At 40.1% G+C, this 27,235-nt stretch overlaps 1 long non-coding RNA gene across 1 annotated transcript; it reads right to left on the bottom strand.

Moving 5' to 3' along the window:
• Positions 1 to 76: 76 nt before the first annotated feature.
• LOC147418196 (uncharacterized) lies at positions 77 to 26,385 on the bottom strand. The gene is made up of 3 exons (XR_015187281.1): positions 25,456 to 26,385; positions 25,108 to 25,228; positions 77 to 454 (listed from the first exon to the last, which is right to left on the bottom strand). It is a non-coding gene; the product is annotated as an uncharacterized LOC147418196 (long non-coding RNA).
• Positions 26,386 to 27,235: the final 850 nt, after the last annotated feature.

Raw genomic sequence — 27,235 nt, 5'->3', positions numbered from 1 at the left:
GTAATCTCCCCTTGATGTGATTGTTACAGCTCATCAGAATGAAATACTTAAATAGCCAGAATTTTGCATGTATAAATTGCAAAGAACCACATCACCTCATCATTTCAAGGACTGAGCAATAACACTAACAAAAAATCATATTGTGGGTGACAAAGTTCAAAATGAAAATGTTGATATTTGTTTAGCCTGAGTTCTTTAAATCATTAGCGAAAGAACCCAGAAAATTGTACATACCAAAATCATGACTATAAATGTTCAAGGTCCACCACGATGACACAAATATTATCCTTGTTGTCCGTAGCAAGGGCTAGCTTGGTGAGGAGAGAAGCTACTACATGAGTAGGTGAATCCTCTACATCAACACATCCATGTGGAAGAGAGAGTTGACACTTTGATATCTTATTCTGCTCAGGGTCTCTATGCTTTCTGCGCCATCATGCAAGAGCCTTTTGAGCTACACCACATACAGATTCATTTGTTAGTTTATCCCAAAGACCATCGCTAGCACAAATTAAGCCATCACCTGTCCAGATAAACAACAATCTAATCATCAATTGAACAAGGTAATGAGTGCCTTTTTATTATCTACTAAAAAAAAGCTTCATTTTGAAAAACTTACAAACTCACATGGAAGAAAAATGAGTTGCAACCTCGTTCACTATATGTGAAGCCTCCGTATCACATGCATCAAAGGCAATCACACCCTTTTCTAGTTCAATCTATATATGACAAAACACTTTTACACATGTTGCGTAGCTCATATTAGGTTGCAAACTTGGTTATCCTGATTTTTCAGGAGAGAACAATTAAAACTATTTTAATCTACAAATTCAAAGGACCCATACTTGGAAGCTAAGAGCAGAGTCTTGGAGTCTTGGAACACGTAGAATGAGCTTATCGTCAATTATTTGGGTCTTTGATGAAATATATGTGTCGTGATATCTACATCAAGGCAATGCCAGAAAGATTCCCTTTGCATGCCACTACAATTAAGGGTGTACTCTTCATGTGGTAGATGGTGTCCTCAAGCCTTTTGCTTGTGGACATCTTGGAGCTTTTTTTATTGATGAAGATGTCCTTCGAGAGTCATCAAATGAGTAGACATGGCTTGACATTCTTGCATGAGAGCCACCAAGTTAGAGCTTCCATTGTGTGACAAACGCTTGTAGTAGCCCAAAGGTCCTTGCTCACCCCTACCCACATATTGTAAGGATGTGGGAAGATTAAGGAAAGGGAGCAATTTTCAAATCATTTGATCGACGGGGTATAAACAACCTTTCGTCCAAAGGTGTACATTGGTTTGACCTACATCACGATGTTCTCTTGGTGAGGCCACTGTGCCATTGTCATTTTTGTTTATTGGAGCAAACTCTGGAGTCTGACGAGACGAAATGAGAAAGATGTCAATGAAAGAACAAGGAAGAGGCAATGAACATGGTTAGTGATATTGCCAAGCTCACAAAGTGTGGTTTAGGGTGGGGGAGTTCAAGGTAGATTCTTGATGTCAACCTCTTTTGATGCGTGTAATGCCAAATAGTATGCATGATGTATCTACCAGCTCCTAACAACATGACATTTCTTCTCCCCTTTAAAAAAGATCTTCGTTCTCAACCTCTTCAATTACCAAATAGTATGTATGTGTCGCCCAACTCCTAACAAAATGACATTTCTCCCCTCTTAACAAAGATTTTCGTTGTCAAAAATAATGTAGAGAGAAGTGAATTGGAAGTTGGGAAATGTTTTTTGGAAAATTCTTACTTGCTCTTCAAAAAAATATTTCCACTTAGCCAAACACTTTTTGTACATTGCATGTCTAGTTAGCTTTTCTCGAGTGTCTAGTATTTGCTCAGGCTCATGAGGAAGAGACTCAGTGTCAAAATCAGCAATTTGATCATCTTGGACCAAGGCAGTGGAATCTTCCAATCTTCTATTAAGCCTATTAACATGAAACTAGGTAAATTCCACATCTTTGATAGGTGGAGGTTATAAGCATTATCCCTTATCTTCTTAAATCTTGTATAAGGACCACAATAACTTTGGACATAGTCCACTTTTCATGGTCTCTAATTTTTAAGTTACTTAAAAGTAAAATGGTTCTTCCTCCTCAAAGGTAAGAGGTCTCCTACGAGGATCAAGGAAGAGAATTACCGGAAAGAGAGCAAAGAAATCTTAGCAAGCAACAGAAGTGAGCGATGAATGTGAGCAAGTACTTTCCATGTATCCGATGATATCAATCATAATTTCTTGTTCTATGTAGTAAAAATAGCCCATAAGCCTACCATGAAGTGTACAAATAGTGGTATACTCAAAGCTTGATTGAAGCAAAATATAGTGCAATAGAGAAATTACGTATCATGCACATATAAGAAATTCAAACTTGAATTATGTATCATGCACATATAAGTGGTTAAACCTGAGATAATAAAATAATTTCCAACCATAGAGAGTCTAAACACAGTATCAAAATCCTTTAAGCCTAAGCAAACAATTTTCATAGGTGAAGTCATTTGAAAAGCCTCTTATCTCAGGCGTCCAAAAAGACACTCTTAAATTTCCTAAACCAAGGAAACGATGGAATCACAAGAGAAGTATTTGTGACATGATTGATCAACTTGATTGCCCATATCATAAGAAAATATGCTTCTCATCATGCAAACATAAATTAAATCTTGATGATATAATCCATCATCTATAAGCTTATGACAAAACCTAATTTTAGAGGTGTGAATGTAATCAATATTTGGATCCATTATTCACCAAGAATCCACCAAGTCCCTTTCTCTTTATAAGGATTTACCATTCATATAACCTCAAATATATAACTCATGCATTTCATAAGGTAGCTAACCATTAAAGGGGTCAGTCAAAAGCCGAGTCCTTGTCATGGGCCCATTGACCCCCAATATATAAAGTGGTATTGCTCCACTTTAGAGGCACATCGGGAGAGTGGCTCCATCGTTATCACGATTATGATCAAATCGTGATCTTACGATGTGGGGTTCAATCCTTGTTAGCTCTCACGCCTCTAATTCCCCCTTGAAGGTCTTCTCTCTGATACCCACTTTTGATACACAAAAATATGAACTTCGCGTCATTCTTCAACTATGGTTTGTTGTTCATGTTGTTGTCTCTACGTGAGATTCCTACTATGTGCAGCTTTTTCTTGCGCTCCTTCAAGCTCAAAGTAGTTCATCAAACTGTGCATAATATATTTAGTTGAATAATGAAAAAAATTGTATAATTCAAAAATAAAAGTGTATTCTTGAATTATATGCGATTAAACGATTAAAATATTAATTAATCAATCAATATAAGCTACACTTATAGAATGGAAAAAAATTACTGATTGATTACGTTATCGATCTATATTGCATAGCTCCCCCCTCCCTCTCTCTCTCTAGTCACTTACAAACACACTCTCTCTAGCTTGCGATCACACTCCTGTTAAGTATGGAGCCTGATTTACCCTTGTAATTTTCTGTGGTAAAAGCGCACATTTGTAAAGCCCCCATTATGAGGAGAAGCCATCGTGCGTGAAGGAAAATCACTCACCGGAAACCAAGAATCAGGGGCAACTTTAGAGGCCTTGGGGACGGAGGCCCCCGAGACTTATTTTTCCGCCGGAATATTCCTTTTCGCCGGAATATTATGGCCAAACGGCGGCCGTAAAGTGGTCGGAAAACAACCGGTCGGTTGGCCGGTGGCCGATAGTCAATGGTCGATGGCCGGTGGTCGGAAGTCAATGGCCGGTGGTCGGTGGTCGAATTCAAAAGCGGACTTGTCTTCTCAAGGGCGGCCACACATGGGCGGATTAGAAGGTCCGATTTGGACTTATTCGCACAAGGGCGGCTACACATGGCTGTTTCTCATAAGAGAGGGCAGCCCTTTTGACCTATAAAAGGAGGCCATTTCTACACACATTTCATAGTGTGAAGTTGATGCAACAAGGTGAGTGTGAGGTGGTGAGAGTGAAGCAAGGCGGGAGCTCTATCAAGGGTTTAATCCCTTTGTAAACTACTTCTTCTTTTGAAGTGCTAAAACCATTGAGTGACTGCTTTCCCGTGGACGTAGCCCACATTGGGTGAACCACGTATATCCTGTATACTCTCTCTCTCTCTCTCTCTCTCTCTCTACTCTATAATCTCTTGTGTGTGAAATCTATCTCTCTCCATTAAGTAATCTACTCAAAAATCTATTTAGCTACGTCTTATTTTCTAACAACTGGTATCAGAGCAAGGTTTGCTCGTAGCTAAATTATCTCAAGGAAAGGATTCCTTGAATTAAGTGGAAGTTATGGCGGAGGAAGGGAAGCTCAAGATTGAGAATTTCAACGGCAAAAGCTACCAACATTGGAAGATGCAGATTGAAGACTGTCTCTACCACAAGGACCTCTATTTGCCACTAGGCGGTCTTGCGAAGAAGCCAGCAACAATGGCAGATGAAGCATGGATTGTCCTTGATCGAAAGGCACTGGGAACAATCCGGTTAAGCTTGGCGTCAACGGTGGCCTTCAATGTTTCAGAGATGAAGACCACAAAGGACTTGATGAAGTCACTTGACGACTTCTACGAGAAACCATCGGCATCCAATAAGGTATTTCTTATGAAGCGCTTGTTCAATCTAAAGATGGCAGAGAATGGTTCAGTTGCAGAACACCTAAATGACTTTAACACAAACATAAGTCAACTTCGATCAGTGAAAATCAATTTCGATGACGAAGTGCGAGCTCTCCTTATACTATCATCTCTACCGGATAGTTGGGACAGCCTTGTGATGGCTGTAAGTAATTCTATTTCTGGCACAAATACTCTTAAGTTTGATGATGTTGTGGGTGTTCTCCTAAGCGAGGAAATGCGAAGGAGAAGCACAGGAGAATCATCAAGTGCTGCATTGTCAGTAGAAACAAGAGGAAGGCCTAAGGAGAGGTTCAAAAACCAAAAGGGTCGTGATCGCTCAAGACGGAGCAAGTCACACACAAAGTCGGTTCTTGAATGTTGGAACTGCGGCAAGAAGGGCCACGTCAAGAAGGATTGTTGGTCCAAGAAGAAGAAGGAGACAGAGTCTCAAGACAACAAGCCAACATCGGAGGCCAATGTGACAGGTAAAGTAGAGCAAGATACTCTAATTCTCTCATTAGACAATGTGTCTAATTCCTGGATAGTAGATTCCGGGGCTTCATTCCATGCGACACCACACAAGCAACATTTCCAAGACTACACCAAAGATAATTTTGGGTATGTATACTTGGGAGATGATGAAGCTTGTGAGATTGTCGGCAAAGGTACAGTTTCTGTCAAAACTGCTAACGGAAATGAATGGAAGCTTAAAGATGTTAGGCATGTTCCTTCTCTTCGCAAAAATTTGATCTCTACAGGACAATTGGACGATGAAGGTCACAACATTGCATTCCGAAACAAACGGTGGAAGATCTCAAAGGGATATTTGGTGGTTGCCAAGGGAGAAAAGGTTGGTACACTTTACTTGTGTACTGTTAGCACGCAACCTTCAGCTTGTGCAACGACTACAGAAGTTGACAGTGCGGTGTGGCACTACCGACTTGGGCATATGAGTGCCAAAGGAATGTAAATGCTTCAAACAAAGAAGCTTCTACCAGGTTTGAAAGAAGTGGACTTAGAGTTCTGTGAAGATTGTGTTTATGGTAAACAAAAGAGGGTAAAATTTCAAAAATCAGGAAATGAAAGAAAAAATAAAAAACTTGAGTTGGTTCATTCTGATGTTTGGGGTCCTGCAAGTACACCATCACTTGGTGGCTCATTGTACTATGTAACATTCATAGACGATGCGACTAGAAAAACATGGGTTTATGTCATGAAGAATAAATCCGATGTATTTTCCATATTTCAAAGGTGGAAAGCCTTTGTGGAGAATGAAACAGGTACCAAGGTTAAATGCCTCAGATCCGACAATGGAGCCGAATATTGCAACCAAGCTTTTGAAAGCTTTTGTGCTAGCAATGCAATTCGGAGGCAAAGGACAACCCCAAGGACACCTCAACAAAATGGGATTTCGGAAAGGATGAACAGGACAATCATGGAACGAGCACGAAGCATGCGGCTACATGCAGGCCTACCGGTTGAGCTTTTGGCGGAAGCTGTAAGTACGTCTGTGTACTTAATCAATCGGTCACCCTCAACGGCATTGGATGGGGGAGTTCCAGAAGAGGCATGGACAGGTAAACCGGTGAATTATGCATTTCTCAAAGTGTTTGGGTGTAAGGCTTTCATGCACATAGATAGAAGCCTAAGATCAAAGCTAGATGCAAAGTCCAAAAAGTGTTTCTTCATTGGCTATGGAGAAGGAGACTTTGGGTATCGCCTATGGAATCCTTAAGATGGTAAAATCTTAAGGAGTAGGGATGTAATTTTTAACGAACAAAATATGTACAAAAATTACTTGGAAAGAAAACAAACAAAAGAAACAGGTGATGAGTACATGGAGCTTGAGGACGGTGAAGACTCAAGGACTGCAAACGGTGACAATGTGCAACAACGTCAACCAAATGAGGAGCCTCAACCTATTTCCCGAAGATCTACAAGAGCAAGTAGACCTCCAGAAAGGTTTGTTCCTTCCTTCAACCATCTCTTGATCTCAGATTCTGGAGAGCCAGAATCATACGAAGAAGCTATGCAACATGAATCCAAAGAAGAATGGACAAAGAGCATGCAAGTGGAGATGGACTCACTACATCGCAACCAAACATAGGAGTTGGTTGAGTTGCCTAAAGGTAAGCGGGCACTTCAAAACAAATGGGTGTACAAGCTGAAGGAAGAAGAAGGTGGGAAGAAAAGGTACAAGTCTAAGCTTGTGGTAAAAGGGTTTTCTCAAAAGAAAGGTATTGACTTCAATGAAATATTTTCTCCTGTTGTAAAAATGAACTCAATTAGGCTTGTCTTAAGCCTTGTGGCTGCTCATGATCTAAATCTCGAGCAAATGGATGTAAATACGGCATTCCCTCACGGTGACTTATAGGAGGAAATCTACATGCTTCAACCAAAGGGGTATGAAGTAAAAGGTAAGGAGAAAATGGTTTGCAGATTAAAGAAGAGCTTGTATGGTTTAAAGCAAGCATCAAGACAATGGTACTTGAAGTTTGATCGATGGATGTTGGATCATGGATTCACAAGATGCAACTCGGATCACTGCGTCTACACGAAGAATTTGGGAGATGGGAAATTCATCATCCTAATGTTGTATGTTGATGACATGTTGATTGCAAGTGCTAACATGCACGACATCAAAGACCTAAAAGAGGAGCTTTCCAAATCTTTTTCAATGAAAGATTTAGGTGCTGCAAAGAGGATACTTGGTATGAAAATATCAAGGGAGAGGACGATGAAGACAATAAAGCTATCTCAAGAAGGTACTAGAAAGGTTTGCAATGCAAAATGCAAAACCAGTTTCTACACCTTTTGCTGGTCATTTTAAACTAACGAAGGATATGTGTCCAAAGACACAAGAGGAGATAGCCTATATGTCTAAAGTTTCATATGCTGCAGCGGTAGGTTCTCTAATGTATGCTATGGTCTGGACAAGGCCAGACATTGCACATGCAGTGGGAGTTGTGAGTAGGTTCATGGACAACCCAGGTAAAAAGCATTGGCAAGCTGTGAGGTGGATACTTAGGTATCTAAAAGGGACAACAACAAATGCTTTGTATTTTGGAGGAACTGATATTTTTCTAGAAGGGTATGCTGATGCAGATATGGCAAGTGACAAAGATACTCGAAGGAGCACTACTGGCTATGTGTTCACGGTTGGAGGCACAGCAATAAGCTGGGCTTCAAAGCTGCAGAAAGTGGTTTCACTTTCTACCACGAAAGCAGAGTATGTAGCAATGACGGAGGCAAGCAAAGAAATTGTGGCTTCATAGATTCTTAGAAGAGCTTGGATTCAAACAAGACAATTGTGTCTTGTACAGTGATAGCCAAAGCGCTATTCATCTTGCGAAGAACTCAGCCTTTCATTCAACGACAAAGCACATTGAGGTGAGATATCACTTCATACGCACTCTTTTGGAAGAGGGAAAGCTAAAGCTAGGAAAGGTGCATACAAGTGAAAATCCTGCAGACATGTTTACAAAGGTGGTCAACAAGGAGAAGTTGAGCTTTTGCTCATCTTCAATCGGCATTCAAGGATAAGAAGCCAGAATGGAAAGCAGTCACAGGTTTGGTTTGGAGATTAGTCTCCAAGTGGGAGATTGTTAAGTATGGAGCTTGATTTACCCTTGTAATTTTCTGTGGTAAAAGCGCACATTTGTAAGGCCCCCATTATGAGGAGAAGCCATCATGCGTGAAGGAAAATCACTCACCGGAAACCAAAATTTTCATGGACAAGAATCAGGGGCAACTTTAGAGGCCTTGGGGACGGAGGCCCCCGAGACTTATTTTTCCGCCGGAATATTCCTTTTCGCCGGAATATTATGGCCGGACGGCGGTCGGAAAGTGGTCGGAAAACAACCGGTCGGTTGGTCGATGGCCGATAGTCAATGGCCGATGGCCAGTGGTCGGAAGTCAATGGCCGGTGGCCGAATTTAAAAGCGGACTTGTCTTCTCAAGGGCGGCCACACATGGGCGGATTGGAAGGTCCGATTTGGACTTATTCGCACAAGGGCAGCTACAAATGGCTGTTTCTCATAAGAGAGGGCAGCCCTTTTGGCCTATAAAAGGAGGCCATTTCTACACACATTTCATAGTGTGAAGTTGATGCAACAAGGTGAGTGTGAAGTGGTGAGAGTGAAGCAAGGCGAGAGCTCTATCAAGGGTTTAATCCCTTTGTAAACTACTTCTTCTTTTGAAGTGCTAAAGCCATTGAGTGGCTGCTTTCTTGTGGACGTAGCCCACATTGGGTGAACCACGTATATCGTGTGTACTCTCTCTCTCTCTCTCTACTCTATAATCTCTTGTGTGTGAAATCTATCTCTCTCCATTAAGTAATCTACTCAAAAATCTATTTAGCTACGTCTTATTTTCTAACAACTCCCTCTCTAGCTTGTAGTCTAGATCTTGTCTCTAGCTACACATGAGTGATTCATTACACTTTATAATGTAAAAATATAAATGTTTTAATTATTTTCAAATTATGTGTACATGTATGCCCGTTTGATGCGTTTTTTATGTGTCCTACTTGTATATGGGGTGTGTAGAGTAGATACACACTACCTGCAAGGTTTGATTCACCATGGTGTGTCTACCCTAAAGGTAGTTTAAGGAGTTGGGGTTTAGTCATTACTATGGATTGTTTTTATTCAATACAATCTACTGCCGCTTAAAGCGGATAGGTCGTGGATTATCACCCACAGCAAGGTTACGTCCAGTCAACGATTGATAACAGAGGTCACTTTTTTGTAATCTCATTTTTGTAACCCTCAAGCACTATTGATTAATACATTGAAAATTATGCGTCTTTTGATTGTCAAAAATGCTTATGTGCTTCTTTAAAATGATAGTTGTTTTGTGTTAAGTATTAATTTTGTTTGTCTACTAACTCTTTGGTACCGATGGATGTTGTACTTCAAGTTAATGGTTTGATATGGTTTTCTTTGACAGGAAATGGCCACAACCCAGATTCCGAACGCTGGTGCCGAGATTGAATACGATAAAGCGCAATTCACTATAGGACGAGTCCCACACGTTTGGCGTGGAGGGTTTGTCTTGCTTTTTTGGATAAGACGTGGAGCATGAGGGGCTATAGGGTGAGCCTATTGACCACAAAGAGTGCAGTGACCTTTGTCCTTCATGGTGGGTCAAAGTGTCTGGATATGCCAAGTGCAACTCGCTATTTAAGCTTTTAGACTCGTGGCTTAAGAGTTTGGCAAGGTGGTTGTTGGTGCACTTCATTCAGAAAGAGCGCACAATGCCAAACAACAATCCGATTGCAATGTACCTCATACAATAGGTTTTTGTACTTGAAAAGATATCTTGAAACAAAGGGTGGACTGGGCAAGCATACCACACAATGCACGTGTGGGCTTGGGAAGGGCCAAGGAAAGGTCCCAACAACGAAGAGAAGAGGTGCCCCCCCCATGAAGAAAGAGGCATATTGTGATGTTGCCAGAGGAGCATGATCAGATGTTGGAGATGGTCATCCAGGGGGCCACATTGGTGAGTCAAGGGGAGAACATAGCTTCTCTACAAGCCAAGATTTCACTAAAAGCAACATGGATAGCAAACCTTGAGGCTAGAGTGGCATGATACAAGGCCAATAAAGTCCTCTTTCCCTATCAATTGCATCAAAGAATGATGTCTTTGGCATCGATGAGCTATTGGCTGATGAATATGAATGCCAAGGCATATGAAATACCATATTTTGTAACGTTTTCAAGTTACTTTAGTTGTTTCCATTGAACCACCTAATCAAGATTGTCATTGAGACTTTGTTTTGTGATCACAATTATTTATATTAATGGTCAAATCAATTTAATAAATTCTTTGTACTTTGGTCTTTGTTATATCAATTTGAATATATTTCAAGACTAACTAATTTGAAGATTTAATAAGTCAAAGAGTGCTCAACATTTATATTTGGGGTTGCAAGAGTAAAGAACTTAGATAGTAAAGAAAGATTTGATAGAGTTATAGACAAATGACGTTTGTGATGATAAGTGAGGAGTTACTGATAAGAAGAGCCAAAACTTGTTTGGGTAGTAGTAGGATGAGAACTCTTTTGAATTCGACTTGATTATTACCTAATATAATATTATTGGGGCTTGCTCACCTCATTGTCCACGCACATCATTTGAGCTTGTAGGAAGTCGGCATACTTGATTGCCAATCAATTTGTGTCACGCCTTTGCACACAACAACCACATTCAATTTGGCAATAAAGTATGTGGACTTTCTACAAGCACAGATGGTGTGCTCAATTGAATGAGGTGCACTTAACCCAACAGATCAGAGCAAGCGTTTTGCAAATAATGTATCATGCCACCTAGCCCTAAACCGGTTCCTTTACCCTACATAGTAGCCAAACCACCACTATCTCTTCACGGCCAAAAGTGCATCTAGGAATCCATCCATCCTTCAGTGCCCTATTTGCATAAGGTTTGTTAATTTTATATGTTTAAAAAGTGAAATAAGATTATTTAGAAGTCATGTATTTTGGAGTAATCTAATTGTTTACTTTGTTACATCTTGCAACCATAAAATTCTCATCTCACCATCTTGTCCAACAACAATCTTTATCTTCTTGCTATATATCATTTATCAAGGTTATGTTCCTTGCTCCTTCCAATGGTAAACTAGAGTACTTTTTTTCCCACAAGAGTATATCAAAATCATAGATGTCTTGGGATGACCTCCATAGATGAGCACAAAAGGTGGTTAGAAGCAAAAATTGACCTAGCCAAACAACAACTCAAGAAAGTTTAAAAAGCCAGATTACTCCTCAGGCAAACCTACTTGGGGGGCAACCAGAGACGAAAAATCAAGCACACTTCTTCAGGGCCCTAAAAGTTGAGAGAAGTTGGGGTCTTATCCAGTCGCTCAACGATGGGGAAGGAAATGTAGTGAAGGACCAAGATGAAATGGCTAAACTGATGTTGGATCACCTATGCCAGATAATTGGCCAGCTTGAGGCTCGCTCTCTAGAAGTGGATGAAGCTAGGGACAATCTTTTAAGGAATGTCAAGAAGACAATTTTGCATTCAAAAGCCATCACATTTGAGAAAGCTTTCATTGAGGAAGAATGCTCCTTTGTGCTACAAGCTTTAGGCAAGAAGAGATCCCTGGATGGGATGGATTGATCGACCACTGAGTTCTTCAAACAATTCAGGGGGAATCTCAAGTCCTCGATCATGTGAATGGCTAACCATGACTTGATTGATGGAGTCCTTGACTCAAGCATCACAAGGGGCCTCATAAAGCCTATTCCAAAGCAAATCTCTTGCTCTCATCTAAAACACTCGCGACCCATAACAATGATGTCAGTGGCTTATAAATTTTTTGCCAAAGTTGTAACCCTTAAGCTTTCTCTCATTTTGGAAAAAGCAATTACTCCCCACCAACACGGATTTATCAAAGGGAGGTTGCTCTATGATAACATCCTGGCAACAATGGTTGGAATCGAGTACACAACCTTAACATGTCACAAATCAGTGATGTGGCATGGCTTGGCTATGGACAACAGTACACACACAAACCTAACTGGCAAACTGCGATGTGGCTGGGCTGCAAGAAACCATAACTGGCAAGAAAACCCTAATTTGCTGACGTGGTAGGAAACCCTAATTTGTTGACGTGGCAAAGCTGACACGTGGCAGCTGTACTGACCCCGTGAATTGCAGCGTGATTTTCGACAGCACGGTAGAATCAGCAACAGATTTTTGGCATTCCTTTTGTGCTTTGATTTCTACGCAAGATGAGAAAGAAAGGGAATTCTTTTGCTTTATTCTAGTAAAGCACCAGATAAAGAGAGAAAAAGACCTTTCTTTATTTTGAAAGCTTTTAATCTTAGAACCTTTTGGAGTTTTTGATTTTCAACTTTTGGGCTCTGCTTTTGGCATCCCTTGTAATCTATAAATACGTGAGCAGGCCTCTCACAACCAAGAAAGTGTATATCCTACTTTAGCTAAATCTGGACAAAGCTTATGATCGGATCACATGGTTGCTTATAGAAGATGTCATGAAATCGTTGGGCTTTGGGCCACGGCTATTTGGCCACAGCTACATCGGTTGATTCACACCCTTGTGCTGACAACCACTATGAGATCTTATTTAACAATAGAATTGTGGATGCATTTGAGTTCAAAAGATCAATCAAGCAAGGATGCCTGCAGCCCCACTTATTTTTTCCATTGGCTACCATCCGCTAGTTACCATGCTCAAAGACAGTGCTATGAGAGGGGAGATCAAAGGGTTGACCTTGCCTAGCAATGACCAACTCATAATGAAGCTCTTTGCGGATGACTCCCTTCTCTTCCTCAAAGCTTTCCCTCAAATAGTTAGGAAGGCTCCGAAGATAGTGCAAATGTTTTCCATAGCCTTTGGGTCAAAATGCAATATTGATAAACCAAGATTGATTTCACTATCAGAATCCAGTCCCTCTATGTGGAAAATGAGAGAGTTGTAAAAGGGAAGATCTTTTGCCACCTGGGTGCTCTGTTGGGGGTTGATATAAATCACAAGAAAAGATTTCATTGGGGTCTTGGATAAGATATGGAGAAAGATGCAAAGGTGGGAGTATCTGCTTAATTTCTTGAGCCGGATGAAAGTGATCAACTCGTTTATGATCCCATACATAGCCTTCACTACTCAACTCCTTAAGTTAGCCAAGTGTAAGTGGAAATATTCCTTGATACCAATAAAAATATTTTTATGGAAAAATAACACCAAGGACTTGACACCCTATCAATGGGCCAAGTGGGATTCCGTCATGAGACCAATGGAGCAAGTTGGCATCGAGATTCTGAACCTTGTAATTCATGCGGAGGCCTAGTGTGCCAAATTATTGGCATCAATCGCTAAGCAAGATTAGGCATTGGCTATTATGACAAAGGACATGATTGATAAGGCAAAATTCTCCTTGCAATGTGGTTAGGGGAAGACCTAGAGGTGCATGAAAAATTGCTTGTCCCGTAGTGGACCAATCTAAGACTCGGCGGGCGAACTAATATGGAAATGTACTAGAGCAATGGAGACTCTGGAGTGGAGAGAACTAACGAGGTATTTTGACATTGTTCTCCCTGGCTCTCTAAAGCAAGAATCATCCTCTTGAACCCATTTTGGAGAGAAAGTTTTAGTTATATGCAAGTGACATTTTAAAAAACTCACTTACGAGAACTCAAGGCAACTCGATAGTGGTGCTACACTAGCGACTTGCATTGCATGTACATGTGCTTGCTAAAGAAAGTTTCAAAACCCACAACATAAAATCCCACACATCATTTTGACATCAAAAGTCACGTCCATATGTACGAATTTACAAAAAATGGGGTGTTCAAAATGCGCACAACATAGTTTGCCAAACCCCCAGTCTATTGGAGCATTCATGCTCAGTAGTAGACTATGCACAAGCTTATGTACAAAGTTACATCATGTACAAAGACATTAGCACCATATACCCTTACCACAATCAAATAAAAAATTATTAGCCCTTGCATCCATCGGGCATACATAATGGCATCCTTCAAAATCACAAGGACAATCATCAATCACTAATGAGCTCCAACCATCAAGGTTGATGTCATACATACCAAAAGACCATGGATCAACATTCTCAATACCATGAGATGTATCACTCACATTAGGCCAAGAAAAAACATCCATCGTATCCATCTCATCATAGTTGTCCCAACTTTCCAACTTACAATCCCCTTCAACATCCACACATGCATGTGAGGTTTTCCTAAGCTTTTTCATCCTTGACAATGCATGCCACACACTGACTTGCATCTCCTCATCCATCTTAACTTGTGTATCATCAAAGTCTTAATCAAGACTAACACATTACAATCCACATCACTCAAACCAACCTCTTGCTCACAATGAAAATCATAACTAGCAAAAAACTCAGTGCCACCAATAGCATCATCAACATCACAAACTTTAATCTCAGCATCCCAAATGGGTTCATATGTCCACAAGTCATATGGATACCATCTCAACTCATTTGAAAAAGGAGAGAAAATGTCACCCAAAATCTCAACATGCATGCCGTTTTCAGCCAGGAGGAGAGGCAACAAACATGTGATCCAAATTCATAGAAGTATGAAAGACCTCATCTATATAAGCTATAGGAAACCAAATCATCCATGTCATTGCTCTCTTTTTCATACATGCACTCCAAGGTTTTTTCTTTCATAATATTGATTGTACATAATTTCTCATTAAAAGCTACATCATCAAGAGACAAAACCTCATCTTCTATGTTTGAATCAACCTCATCATCACTGCTACAATCATCACCAATGACAGAGGAGCTATTGTGTGAAACCCATGATGAAGTAGAAGAGTGATTGACATCTTCCAACCATCTACCTTGCTTCAAGAAATCAACAATTATCCTCACACCCAACAAGTTAGTGCAAGTAAAATCAATGCCCAAACATCCTGGCAGAGTACCAATGAACAAGAACCTCTCTTACTTTGCATCAAGAACCATATCCTCAAGAACCTCTAGCTCCAGTTTTAGAGAGAAAAACCTGATGTAGTGCATGTCTAACTCTGCTACGTTGCTTAGCCTTAACTTATTTGTCATATCATTCATCCTTAACAAGGTATCTCTCAGCTTGACCATGGATGCACTTTTGTATGAGCCACCAAGATTGAAGGTAACTCAAGCCAACACTCCTCCGTGGGAGCACCAAAACGCTGTTGGGAAAACAAGAGCAAGGGGTACCTCTATAGCAATTTCTCCCTATAGCGCTCAAAACACAAGATCAACACCACATATGGCATTAAAAGAACCCCAAAAAACCACAACTCAAAGAGAAGTGATATCTTGGGAAGTTACAAGCACATTTCCACCCAAAAGAGCACCATGGAAACTAGGAAGCACCTGGCCTATCATGGATTTATAGCACACACCAACCAATGCATTTGAGAAAGAGATCTTACACCTTCACCAAATAACTTTTCAAAACCAAATTTTTAGAGTGTATACGCACCACCATACAAGAGAACTCCCACAACTCACACTACACCAAACTGCCTGCGGGTTGCCATATTATGTATCCTATGGGAAACAGATTGTATTTCCCAAACCGCAACTCCAAAAGGGACGATTTCAAGTGTCAAAAACTCTCTAGATTTCCTACAAAAAAATTTTGAAGACCACAAATGTCAAATATATGAACCTCTATGTGCAAAATTGGTGCAAACAGCAAGGTGCCATCACCCGACTACACATAGGCAAGGCTAGTTGAGGGCAAAAAACTGCATCAAAATGCATGGAGGAGGCACAACAACCCAAGACCTAGAAAATTATGATATTTGGTTGAATTTTTTTAAATTTTCTATATCATTAGGGAAAATATGAACCCCAAAAGGGCCCTTTAGCGTCAAAGATGCTTTTGGAATATACTTACTACACCAATGAGAATAGGCTTGTGGCCACGATCCACCACTTTTTGCATTGTTTTTAATGGCCATAACTTGAGCATTTTAACTTCAAATTTGTCGAACAATAGTGCATTTGGAGCGCATTACCGATCTCTTTCCATAGATATGTTACATGATATAGTTTTGAGGTACGTAGATATGGGCTATTCATGCCCCCTCTTTTATGTCCTATTGTTGACTAAAATCCAATTGGTTGCTCTTACAAGGCCCCTTTGGGGTTCATAATTTCCCTAATGTACAGGTGGCACTTCAAAAAACTCACTTAAGGGCACTCAAGACAACCCGACAGCTGGCACTACACTAGCAATTTGCATTGCAGGTACATGTGCTTGCTAAAGCAAGCTAAAAAATCCACAAAATAAAATCCCACAAATCCTTTTGACATCAAAGTCATGTCCACATGTGAAATTTACAAAAAATGGGGTGTTTAAAATGCGCGCAACAACATCTACAAGCCTAATTTTCATATTTGAGTGCTTAAATCACTATTTTTTTACGTTTCGACCAAAGAAGAGTGTTATTGGACCTCAAAGAGACCTGTTTGGCTATTCTGTTGCAATTTTTGTGACCTGATTCACGATGAATCGCGATCCATGTACCTTGTCAAAATGAGACCAAAGTTTGTAGACTTGTCTCTTTAGGCAAAGTGAAGCTTCCCTTTAAGCCTAGTGAAGCTTCGGTTAAAGTTTCCTGACAATCCAAATCCATTTACTCAATGAAATGGCATGATAACCAAGAGTGGTGAGAAAGGACATAGGCACATCTCCGGATCATTGAGTGGTGATTTGCTTATTAAGTTGATGTATTTGTTTGTTAGGTTCATTTCTTGAGGACTGACAACCTCAAAGACTCTCTGTGCACCATTCGAGTCTTGACCTAGCACGTATTTTAAGTTTTGTTTCCCAGAGATTAGTCTTTTCATTCCATGAACAACAAAGTAGCTAAACGAGGGTTTGGTACTTGATAGAGTCTAGAATTCAAGGACTAGATAGATCTATTCTCAAGAGGTAAAGAAAGTTGTGAGTGAGATAGCCGAAAGCATTTCATTCTTTGATTTTCTTATTACTTTTAAAGTGTTGTACCATTTTTCATTTTATGACTTTATTTTGTTCTATTTTTCTTGTTTTTATTTCTTGCTTTCTAGCACATAGGAGTAGGATAATTAGAAACAAACACCATCAAATTGGGCTACAAAGATCTGGGCAAAAATGGTTGAAAACCACATTTTGGTGAAAAAGACCATAACTCTAAAAAATTAAAAAATCGGAAAGATCAAAAAGCTTATTCAAAACCAAAAAGTTGGTGCTCAAGGGCCTTAGAATACTCAATAGGAGCAAATTGATAAGTTTCAACAGATTCTGTGGAGGAACATGGATCGTGATCCATGTACCTCAAAGGCCATTTTTGCAAGAGAGTTGTTAGGGATAAACTGTATCATTAGAATATTGCTATGATAAAGTTTTGTAGCAAGAAATTTTCAAAAAACACATCAAAATTTGTTGATAGGGCAAAAAATAGTGAAACAAGGCTTTTAGACACAAAATTGGGCATATCTCTTGTGATCCAAATCACAAAAGATTTTCAATAGCTTCAAAATAGAATGGACTACCAACTCACCAAAGTTTCATGTCAAAATGAGGTCAAACATGGATCCAATTCATGTCCCTCATCATAGTTTTTGGCTGAGATTTAAGTAGTAGGTAGTTGAGATTTAGACAAAATGCTTTTCTTAAAAGGCACATTGGCAAAAAAAGTGGTCAAAACAACCAAAATCAAAAAATTATCAAAAACCACAAAGCAGACCCAAAAACTCTTTTGGTTGGCAAAAATTGATCCAAATTCAAAAAGATTTTGGGGATAGACTACAAACATCATAACCAATCAACATGCCAAATCCCAAGTCCAGAAGTGAAGGAACATGGATTGTGATCCATGCATCTCATATGAGTTTCTAGATAGAAACTATATCAATCTGTAGTAGAGACCATTGTGAGCAATACTTCCCAAAGCAAGGTAGCCAAAAAAGTTTAAAAAGTGGGTCAAAAGAATCGAAAACACTCCCAGGCTAAAAATCACTAAGATAGACTTAGGGTTTCACTTTTGGCTGATGAAAACTTGTACAATCCAAGACTACAAACATCATAACCAATCAACATGCCAAATCCCAAGTCCAGAAGTGAAGGAACATGGATTGTGATCCATGCATCTCATATGAGTTTCTAGATAGAAACTATATCAATCTGTAGTAGAGACCATTGTGAGCAATACTTCCCAAAGCAAGGTAGCCAAAAAAGTTTAAAAAGTGGGTCAAAAGAATCGAAAACACTCCCAGGCTAAAAATCACTAAGATAGACTTAGGGTTTCACTTTTGGCTGATGAAAACTTGTACAATCCAAAAAGATTATGGGGATAGCTTAGAAATACCTTCATCTATAAGTGCTTCAAATCTGGGGTCAGAAGCTCCCTAAACATGGATTGTGATCCATGTACCTTTTGGTAAATTTTTGAGCCAAAGCCTAACCACCTTGCTCTACATGCTATTTCTAGTCTAATCTCAAAGTTTTATCTCATTTGGACATCAGAACCCAAGTCAAACTTCCAAATTTGTCCAAGTACTCTAAGCAAGTGCAAGAATTGACCTTATTTTCAATCCAAAGGTCCAAAGCCAAAAATTTGATCCCATAGCATTTGGTAATCATGTTGATCCTAATGGTATCAAGAAAAGTCAAATTGGCCTCCAAACGTGGATGGCGATCCATGTACCCATGGTCACAGCTTGACCTAGAAATTTCACAACCTGTAGTATATATACATGGAAACATATCCCCAAGTTGAAAAAAATCAAAAAATTTGGGTTAAAGGGCATCAAAACAAAAGACAAATTGAAAACCACAAAAAAGACCTAGGATTGGGCATTTGACCTACCAAAAATTTTCCAAATCCAAAAAGATTTGAGATATAGCTTGTAGACATAGGGTGTAACAAGATCTCTAGAGATCATATCCAAATGTGATGGAACATGGATCCCGATCCATGTACCCCAACCTCAAAATTTTGGTGAAAATTGATACGAAGCGTATGCATGACCTTGTCTAGCTATTGTCAAAATTCAAAGTCAAAATTTGACAATGGAACATGGATCGTGATCCCATGTACCTCTTCATAGTGGAAGTATCTGATTTGATGAGCTTTTTGATATACTCAAGTACATCCTATATCTCAAGTTTGAGCTAAAAAAACCCTCTAGAAACTAATATACAAGAAAAAACTCATGTATCCTGGTCTTGAGACTGTTTTGAGTGTTGTTTCAAGTGCAATTCACTAAAATTACTCTAACTTTTGATACACAACTCCAAATTGAGTCAGCTAAAGCTTAGATAAAAGCTTGTGGACACTGTTTTGGTTTTAAAGACAAATTTTTTTAGGATTTCTAATTTCAAACTTTTAGGGTACCCAAAACCAATTTCCATAGACCAAAGGGTCACACAGACCTGGCCTTTTGAGAGACCTGATCGGGAATAAGTTGCACTAAACCAAGATGGGTTTGTCAAAGACAATCTTGACAGTATTGAGTGAGCATTAACCATGACAAATCATCTACCACAAGGGTTTTCTACTCACGTAGAAGAGAAGCATCCGTTGATCAACAAACCCAATGTGAGATTCATCAAAACCAATGAATCCATGAGCGTTGCAATAGATTATGCTCATGAGGGTTTGTATGAGCTCACAAACTGGGATCAAGATAACTCCTACAAGTGTGTAGAACCCAATGCTAGAGGGTTGATAGACCATAAGAATATCTATGCTTTCACGTATATAGATACCCAAGGAGTGGAACTTTAAATTGTAGATAAGTATGGACGAGAGTACAAACTTGTTGATCCAATTGACCTAGAAAGATATACATACAAGGGTACTCCAGTCTTTACTTACTTTCAACCAGGTGTGAGTGCACATGTGATCCTTGAGACCAAAATACAAGGATTCGTTCATGGATTCCCAACGACAATGTCATAGCATATATCAGAGAGGATTCTACCAGAATTTTCTCCAAAACAAGATGAGAGAGCGAGAGATGTCTTTGCAAGAGACCCCAAATTGGTCATATTGCTGACTGAGCCACGACAAATGAGACCATCTCAAGTGGACAAATGTGTCAAGACCACGTAGAATGGGTCAGGAAATCCATATGCTCATGTCTCACTCTTCAAACAAGTTTTGAGGGCTAAACAAATTGCAGATTTCCACACATAGTACGAAGGATTTGGGCTAACATTGGAAGGAACGCCCTTGATGTGGTTCCAACCTTTGAACGTAGATAATTTTCCAAACATAGAACAACTCTTGTGAAAATTTGCAGAGGAATTCTAAAAAAGGGGCATCAAGCACAACCGGTGTCACAAATCTATGCTTTCAAGCAAAGAGAGAATGAAAAAGTGAAGGAAGCTTTGCTTTGATTCAAATAGTACCTTGAGAGATATCCCACACTAGAGTTACCGTAGGACAAAAGATTATCAATTGTTTTTATAGAGGGCTTGAGGAATGAGATTCTCAAAAAGTACCTATACTTTAAGGCTTGCACCACCTTTGAGCAAGTCACTAGAGAAGCCGCTATATCTAGTTGATAGTGTAAGGTCTATGAAGAGGTGACCAAGGATGTAGACAATGCAACTAGTAGTGTCTCTTCTATGATGAGTGAACCCACAACAAAGCAGAGTGTCCAAAATCCTATCACACCGAATGTTGATCAATTGGTCAAAGAAGTAGTAAGGATAATGAAACAAAACCATAGACTAAAATCAAATGTACGATAGACTTAATTGAGGAGATGTGAGACTTGTGGAGGCAATCATCCCACTCCATGGTGTAATACTTAGCAAAGACCGTAGAAAATGCTAGGGCAACAACCACCTCTTCTAAACAATAGTAGAGTGGTAGTCAACTACACTCAACAAGTTCAGTATGTGCCGAGAACACACCCATGTTCATAGCCAATCAAAAGTATGGATCAAAGACCATTCTTACCAGACATGAATAACCATCAGTTACATCACCAGCTACACAACAAGTAGGACCATGTTACGTGTGTGGAGGAAACCATTGGGCAAGAAGTTATCCTCGCTAGGCAAAGAACATGGAGATATTTGGATATTTTCTAGAATGTGATGCTACACACCTCATTCCTAATTGTCTAAAACACCCAAACAACAAGGGAAAAGAAACAATGAACATTGTAGGAGTGTTACCTTATTCAAGCAGATATGAGGTAGAACCTATGGTTCCTATAAATGTGGTGACTAGAGCTCAAGCTCAAGAGGCTGCCAAACGTGCACCTGTCAAGAAGGAAAGAAAACTACCTATTTAAAAAGAAATTGAGAGTACGCAAAGGAAATCGTGGAAAGTTAAATGAGACAAAATGAAAGCAAAAAGGATAAAACCACCATAGAAGTTGAGTTGCAACAAACCAAAGAGCAGCTAAAACCTGAAAGAGAAAACAAGAATCAAACAGAAGGAGCAGTGTCTTGGCAAATATCATCGAGAAGTTTAGTCTTAGTGGACAAGGTGCTAAAATCCTTATAGGATCTATTGCAGGCGCACAAGGCTAGATTGAAGACAAACCAAACTTTGGAGAAACTATGATTGACATATCCACATCCTGAGTAGATCCTACTTGGAAGTGAAAGTATCATCTCATAACAACCAAGAGGTACTCTTGTCCACTTGAAAGTAAGAACAAAGGTTTGGAGCAACCAAGAGAACTCCTCACAGCAAATCATTCTTAGCAGTAAGAGTGAGTGCTCAAACAATGAAGAGACCGATTACTACATTGTTATTCAAAAATCATTATCAAGGGGTTAACTTTCTACATAATCCAAAAACATAACCTCTATTTCTTATCGTAATCCCCAATACTCTAAACATATATGATGGGTGTAGCGCACATAGTGTGTCGTGATCTCTACAGTGGGTGCTCCTCAGTGCAATGTGCGTGACAATCTCACTCAAGCAGACTGAAAACAAAGGAACAAATAGACAAAAAATGAGCTCACAGAGACACAACAGCAGACCACAACAGCAAACCACAACATATGACTCGATTATCTCAAAGAACTGATACAGACTCTGGCGTGGCAGTACACTCAGCTCCAACCCAGGACTCACAGGTACAATGGGGTGTCGAGGCTCACATGTGCAGGGATGGTGAAGCAGTGTTGTGTGTATAGACTCACTACCCCTAGACGACAACGCTGGACCATATATCCAGAAGATGATCCACCCCTGGGGGATTCACTATTAGTAATGGGGGGATGTCACCTGCGTGCATCAAATTTAGAGAAACCCCCCTATGTACGATACCTTACATGCTAACCCACCCCCCTACATACGGACAAGATACGAACGTTCTCGCAATGAGCCATCCCTCCTCATACGGATTTCGTACGCAATGTAATGACCCACTATTTTATGTATACTAGTAACATTTTAGAAGCACATGCTTTTGCAAAAATACATGTTGAACTGCAAATGAACAGAAGTGTAGATTTTAGTGTGTTTTCATTTGCAATAGATGTTAAGAGGACAAACCATGAAAAGCAACAAATGTAATGAATACTAAATTAAAATAAACCAATCGATTCAATGTAATTTATCAAAAGACGGACATCATTTCCCCTATAAACTGATACAAATCTCAATTTCAAAACAAATGATACTAGCCACCTACTTAGTAGGCTTCCCACATGGGATTTAAGGCACACATATGAAATGGATTGTTCTCTAAATAACAAATAATGGTATGCTCATAAACAACCATTGAAAACTTCACTTATTAAATCAAAACAAATTACAAAAGGTATTAACTTATTTTTTTCTCTAAATGTATCTCTTTCTTATTAAAATCTCTCTCTCTCTCTCTCTCTCTCTCTCTCTCTCTCTCTCTCTCTCTCTCTCTCTCTCTCACACACACACACACACACACACACATCATGTACCAAACTCAAACGTTTCTATTCATTCCAACTTTTGTAAACAATGTGTAATAGAGTATTAGAACTATAAAATAAAGACAAACTAAAAAGTCTCATGATTTTAAGGTCAAAATTTGAAGCTTTTCCTAAAAGCGTTTCCGGTTCACTTTAAGGCAAGCTTGCAATCAAGCTGGGTTATTAAAATTCAAAGGACCAAAGCCAAAATTGGAGAAAATTGAATAAACGATCTAAATAATTTTTGTTTAACAAAAGAACCAGAGTCTAAAGACCAATAGCAAGAAAAGAGCGACAAAAGCGACTTCATATGAAAAGAACCATTAACCAATGAATCGCAAAACCAATGATTGGGTAGAAGATTGTCCCAAGCTCTCTGAGGCTCATCATTTTCCTCATCATCATCAAAGCCATCGTCAGAGGAAGGGGACTGTCAAATACAAGTAGTACTAATATTGCCAATAAAAACAAGTAACCAAGCCTCTTTCTTTGTGATAGCAACATTTTTTACAGAACTTACAAAGACAAACATTTACGATGCCAGACTCGCAGGTATCCATGACATACACCAAACTGTAGATCCCATTTTTCTTTGACTTCCCCTTTGCCTTATTTGCAACATTTTTGCATGGGACATGCAAGCCCCTTCCCTTCCTTGATAGACTCTGCCAAAACAGCTTTGTCACTAGTATCCTTGTCTTTTAAAATCATCTCTGACACAATCTGGATGATAAAAGTGACCACACATGGCTGCATCACATAACTAGTACCGCTCACTCATGGCTTAATATACAAGGGGTGAGAAGAAGAAGAAGAGAATTTTGAAACAGGTAGCTTTATGGAGTTAAGAGATAGCAAGACCCACTCTTCGACATCTCAGAGAGGCTAGGAGTGACGAGACCCTGTTCATTAAATTTACTCGTCACTTGTGATTTGAGTGCATAAGCTACACATCATCAAAGGGCAAGCATAAGCTTTGCGGAACCACCAAATGAAAGAAACACACCATTAAGAACTGTATATCTACCTTCACTAAATAAACACTTACTTTTCAAAAGCAGAAGACGCTCACAGGGTCAGAACCAAGAGCGAAAGATGCTCGTAGAGGAGAAGAGATCTGAAAGTCAGTCAACTCGCCGATCCAAGCAAAGAAAATGTCGTAGGGCACGGGCCTTCTCTGCATCGTCGTCCTGAAAGTCTCCAGATGCCCACCTGCGCATTTAGCAGCCTATGGCTCGTCACCCTCCCAAAGAATGCAATGCTTGGTAGATAGTACGCCACTCTTGCTTGCCGGCACTAACAGCCATCGATCCCCTTTGCTCAAGTCAGCCACACCCCATTTCCCGGCCAACTATGGTGCCGTCGAGCTCCTTGCAGCATGTGAGGTTTACCGTCGATACGCTAGCGGTAAACAAAAGCTTTTCTTTCAATGTAGAGCGCTAGAGGTTGAGGGTGTCTTGGGTGCAAAGCTGCACACTCAGAATGGCAACGACGATGCCGTGCAAGTACACCAGGAGATGAAGTCTCAACGGTAAACAGTAGAATCGCAGATATAGGAAAGCCATTCTTTCTATGTAGATACTAGAGAGCTAGAGGCTGAGGGAGTCGGAATCGGAGTCGGAGTCGGAGCCGGAGTCGAGGTGTCTTGGACGCAAAGCTGCACTCATCAGAATGGCAATACGCTGCAAGTACAGCACTGCAGCAGTGAAGATGGGACAAGGAAGTCACAAAAGGCTCTTTGTTTTGGCCTGCCCAAAGTGCCCGCGCCCAGGATATTTGCCCCTTAAAGGCATAAGGTAAAGGGGCCAATATAAGGCACCCTCAATCTCTACTGGAGTGATAGGATTTGAAGGGCTACCCCAAATGTCTAATGACAAGCATGCACATCTTATAATTCAAAATCGTCATCATCAAGACAACAAAATTGTTCAAAAAGACCAATCTAATATGCTTGTCAATTTTAGGCCCTTGAACTTCCCAAGACAAGCTTTAAAAAAAAAAAAATCTAATTTCTGAGCACCAAGCATTGAGCAAGACTCACTCACAATGATTTGAGGGTCAAGGCTTGCGTGAACTGCTCTCTGTCAAGACTCAAGCGTGAAGCAACACACGTAGACCGCTCCAGAGTGCAGGCGCCAGAAATTGCGAGGCGCGAGGCGTGAACTCCTGATCATAAAGCAATATCACAATTTTAAAAGCTGTAATATACAGATACTAGTCGAGGCTTGTTTTATTAACTAAATCTCTCAAAGCAAGTAAGGTTCTGTGAAGTTTAGAAATGCATTGAATTTTATAAAAGAGATTAAAAATGCTAACAAGAATTCAACATTACCTTTTCACAAACTTTTTCACATCTAATGGGAAAGACGAGGCTGAGGGAGGCTTAATCATACCTTAGAAATCTGTGGAAATCGTGAGAAACTAGGGCCAACCTCCCCGCTTCCCTGTCCACATCTGCTGCAAGGAAAGGAAGAAGAAAAACGCATCGACACCCCACTGTAGCGTAGCATCCTCAATATAAGTGCGAAATGGAGAGCTTCCCCCAGGCTGGTGCTCAAAATCATATGGTTCCCTCGCATCACCGGGGTCCTTTTCTGTAGAAACACCTCAATGTAAGATTTTTCTCCTGTACCGTTTCCCCATAAGTCCAAACCTTGATATGGGTAAAGAAATGATTCTCATCTTGCTGGAGATGGGCAGCGATGATAGCTTGCCATGTGTAGACACTCGGCTCTCCGACTTTGGAAAAGACGAGGCAGGCTTCAAGCAAGCTTCCGGGCTTCCACAGGAGGAAAATACTCTAATGACGGGTCCCCTAGATGGGCAAGGGCATGGGCAAGGGCCTCGAAACCATGGCTGATGCTAAGAGAGTGGAGTCGCCTGTTCAATGATGAGCAACTCAATGCTAGCTTCTGAAATAAGGCCCATAACCACGATTGCAAAGAAACCAACAGGGAGGCCGAGCAACTTCATGGTTGCAGGAAGCGCCATGATTCCTGCACCTATGATGCTTGTAGCCAGATTGAACACTGCCCCACCAAGCCTGCTCCACTTTGCAAGGTATGCACGGATGGTGGTAGAAGGGGTAGAGTGTCTATGAGAATTAGAGGGCAACTCAGAGCACGCGTCAGGGCAACAGTCCGAGGGAGAGAGAAAACCTTTGCTCTCAAGTGATATGGCTCTGTATTTTACCATATCAGCGGATCTGCAGCAGGAAAGTGGACACCGGAGACTCAGACCATAGTAGGTTGACAACGCCGCAAGTGCACTCGACGGTGGACATGTCTAAGGTCATAGCAGCGGCAGTAAGTGGACTCACTGTGAGCATTGAGACTTCAGAAAGGTGGGAGTCAAATTTTAGGATGTGTCTTTTCACACGGCCATCGTTCACACGGCCATCGGGTCTGGACAAACCTCAAACTTCAAACTTGACACTAATTTTTGGAAATTCCCAAAATACTCCTCAAATTTCAAAAAATTCCAAAATACCTTTGTATCTATTTTGGTTGGATTGTTCAAGATTTTCTTATCTTTATTCCTTTTTTACAATTGCGATCCGTTTTTTAGTGCTTGGCATGTAATTTGTCACAAATTACCTCCCAAACAAGGCAATTATGTCTAAAAATAATGAAGCAATTCATCTCCAAAGCCTACATAACCAACTCAAATTCTAGTTTTAGCATCTTGTATGATAGACAATTAGTCTTCTTATGGAAAGCTTTTACTTTGGAGAAATTTACTCTCAACCAAGGATATTTTGGGAAATTTGGAAAATTTGAAGGGTATTTTAGGAAAATATGACAAAATACTAGGGGTATTATGGGTATTTTGGGAATTTCCACAAATTAGAGGGGTATTTTGGTAATTTTCTCTAAAAATTATCATGAAACTACAAACCATAACTAATGGTCTTGTAAACTTTGAATTCGCATTTTGAATGACAATTGGATGGTCGGCCCTTCTAATGACGGATCAGACAAATTTCCTTCCTTCGCAATTGAAGGGCAATGTCAATTTGATCCCTTCAAATGTAGGGTTCTTCACGAGTCAACCCTTCCTATGCAAAGTTGACAGCCATTTGAAGGGCAAAAGGGCATCAAAAACTATCGATGGGACTCTCTAGCCCTCTACATTGAAAGAATGGCCTCAGTTGGTGAAACATTTGTGATATAA

This window comes from Adiantum capillus-veneris, chromosome 30, assembly GCF_014529385.1.
Source record: "Adiantum capillus-veneris isolate H3 chromosome 30, ASM1452938v2, whole genome shotgun sequence".
Lineage (NCBI taxonomy): Eukaryota > Viridiplantae > Streptophyta > Polypodiopsida > Polypodiales > Pteridaceae > Adiantum > Adiantum capillus-veneris.
The sequence above is the reverse complement of the archived record's forward strand: the minus strand, read 5'-3'. Positions and strand labels throughout refer to the sequence as shown.